The sequence below is a fragment of the Mus caroli genome, chromosome 14 (genome assembly GCF_900094665.2).
Source record: "Mus caroli chromosome 14, CAROLI_EIJ_v1.1, whole genome shotgun sequence".
NCBI classification, from domain to species: Eukaryota; Metazoa; Chordata; class Mammalia; order Rodentia; family Muridae; genus Mus; species Mus caroli.
This window is the reverse complement of record NC_034583.1, coordinates 73,405,270-73,408,231: the sequence shown is the minus strand read 5'-3', so window position 1 is coordinate 73,408,231 and position 2,962 is coordinate 73,405,270. Positions and strand designations below refer to the sequence as shown.

The window sequence follows — 2,962 nt, the reverse complement described above, 5'->3', positions numbered from 1 at the left end:
TATGCCTGTTTGGGGTCACTAACTGTAGCCTCATGGAATAAGCTAGGAAGGAACCTTGACCGTAAGCATGAAGAGGGAGACTTACGCCTAGGCACCAAGGCAATTTGGAAGCTGATAAAAAACTGTCTAGAGGATGAAACCTGCCGACCCGCCATTGTGGAGGGACAGGGAACACTAGAAGAGGTTCAGGACAGTATGTCAGAAACCGAAGGGAGCGAGAGAATAAGAGCTCGAAAAAAGAAAGACATGTCTAAGAAAAAAGGACCTCCCCAGGATTCAGAAGGAAGGAGAGAAAGAAGGGCAGTGAAACTGAGTCCTCTACTAAGAAAAAGCCTTCTACTAATTTTTATCCTATCCATGACTTGGAGGCCTTAAAGATTGATAGTTCAGGGTCTGAAGATCTAGACCCAAGTGAGGAGGCTGAATTAGAGGAGGAGGCAGCAAAATATAAAGAACAAAGATATACCTCTGATCGATGGTTGCAATCATGAAGTAATAAAAATGGTAGCACACCAGCTACTGTGCCCACAGCACCACCACTTTATGAATTGTGGTATAGTGCTAACTCTTTTTTTCCTCAGGAAGAGTTAAAAAAGATACAGGTAGCATTTCCAGTCTTTGATACTGGGGAGGCGGGGTGTATGCATGCCCCAGTGGACTATAAACAACTCAAAGAACTTGCTGAATCTGTCTGTAATTATGGGGTCAGTGCCAATTTTACTCTGGTTCAGGTCGAGAGATTCGCCAATATGGCCATGACCCTGTCAGATTGGCAAATGATAGCAAAGGCTACACTCCCTAATATGGGACAATATATGGAATGGAAAGCTCTATGGTATGATGTGGCCCAAAATCAGGCCAGGGCCAATACCACAGCAGTTGATGACAACCAGAGACAATGGACCTTTGATTTGTTGACCGGCCAAGGGCAGTATGCCACTAATCAAATTAACTATCCTTGGGGGTCATACGCCCAGATAGGGGCAGCTGCGGTCAAGGCTTGGAAGGCACTTACAAGAAAAGGGGAGGCTGGGGGTCACCTTACAAAGATTGTTCAGGGCCCCCAGGAACCATTCTCTGATTTTGTGGCAAGAATGACTGAGGCCGCAGCTCGGGTCTTTGGCGACCCCGAGCAAGCCATGCCTCTAATTGAACAGCTCATTTATGAGCAAGCCACCCAAGAATGCAGGGCGGCTATCACGCCAAGAAAAAACAAAGGGCTACAAGACTGGCTTAAGATATGTAGGGAGCTAGGAGGCCCTCTCACCAACACGGGACTAGCTGTGGCTATATTACAATCTCAGAGGCGCCCTAATTTCAACAAACAAAAGGTGTGTTTCAATTGTGGGAAAGCTGGACATTTGAAGAGAGATTGCCCTGTACTTGAACGTGCAAGAGGAGCTGATCTCTGCTCCCACTGCAGAAAGGGCTATCACAAGGCTAATGAATGCCGCTCTATCAGAGATGTAAAAGGAAGACTCCTGTCCCCGATAGGTGAAGTTAATCCCTCACAGTCAAAAATCGGGGTGCTGGGCCCCCGATCCCAGGGTCTTCACAAATATGGTAGCCGCTTTGCCAGAAGCCAGAGCAGGACAGAATACATAACACCCGACGAGTTACAAGAGTGGACTTGCGAGCCACCTCCAGTTTCTTACTCATGCCCCAAATGAATGTGCAACCAATCCCCGTTAAGTCTCCTGGACCCTTACCCCCTCGGACTATGGGTCTCATTATTGGGCGAGGATCTCTCACTTTACAAGGCCTTGTGGTTCATCCTGGGGTAGTGGACCACCAACACCTGGAAGACATTCAAGTCCTTTGCTCCTGCCACCAAGGTATTTTTTTCCATTAGCCCAGGAGATAAAATTGCACAATTAATATTCTTGCCCAGCCCTGATAAGTATCCCGAGCTTTTGTCCCNGCCGGCAAGAACACACTCAGGACAACCGGAATCTTCTGCAGCAAAGCTTTATTGCTTACTTCTCAGGAAGATTTCGACCCCAGAAAATGGAGTCCCTTATATAGCACTCAGTCATGACGTTTCAGCACCTGATGTGGCGTGACAGCTCTTGATTCGTTGCTCGCTCATCACACCACTATTACACCCCGAGAATGGGCAGTGACTAGGAGTGAGTTCACTCTCGCACTTGCGCACAAGGCTTGTTTACTAGTTTGTCACAGCGGAGGCCAGCGCCATCTTATAATGGTGATTGCTCGCGGCACGCGCACGGCTCTCCACAGCGATTGCTCGCTGCACGCTGCACGCTGCACGCTGCACGGCTTTCCACAGATAAGGATGAAGATAACACAAAAGAATTGAGAGGTATGGGTTCTTCTGGCCCTGATTCAGCCTATCTAGTTATGCCTTTGAATGCCAGGCCTACTCTACATCTTTTTATTAATGACAAAGATTTTGAGGGGATTATGGACACCGGGGAAGATAAGAGTATCATTTCATCTTACTGGTGGCCCAAGAGCTGGCCTGTTACAAAATCTTCCCATTCTTTACAAGGCCTGGGTTATCAATCTTGCCCAGCAATTAGTTCATCCACCTTGACATGGCAAAGCTCAGAAGGACAGAGGGGCCTGTTTACTCCATATGTGCTCCCGCTGCCGATAAACCTGATGGGGCAGAGATGTGCTTTCTGAGATGGGAATCACATTAACCAATGAATACTCAGTTCAGACCACTAATATTATGAAGAAGATGGGGTACACAAAGGGAAAGGGATTGGGAAACAAAGAACAAGGTAGACTTGAGCCCGTCTCCTACAATGGTAACCCAGGTAGACGGGGCTTGGGTTTTTCCTAGGGGCCGTTGGGGTTACAAGACCCATCCCCTGAGTAACAGAAGAACCCGTATGGGTCTCCCAATGGCCGCTATCCTCTGAAAAATTGGAGGCAGTCAACAAGCTAGTTACAGAACAGGTGCAGCTCGGACATTTGGAACCTTCCACGTCCC

General features: G+C 47.9%; 1 pseudogene; it reads left to right on the top strand.

The window, feature by feature from the left end:
- The first annotated feature begins 1,657 nt into the window (after window positions 1-1,657).
- Window positions 1,658-2,812, top strand: LOC110308981 (annotated as a pseudogene).
- Window positions 2,813-2,962: the final 150 nt, after the last annotated feature.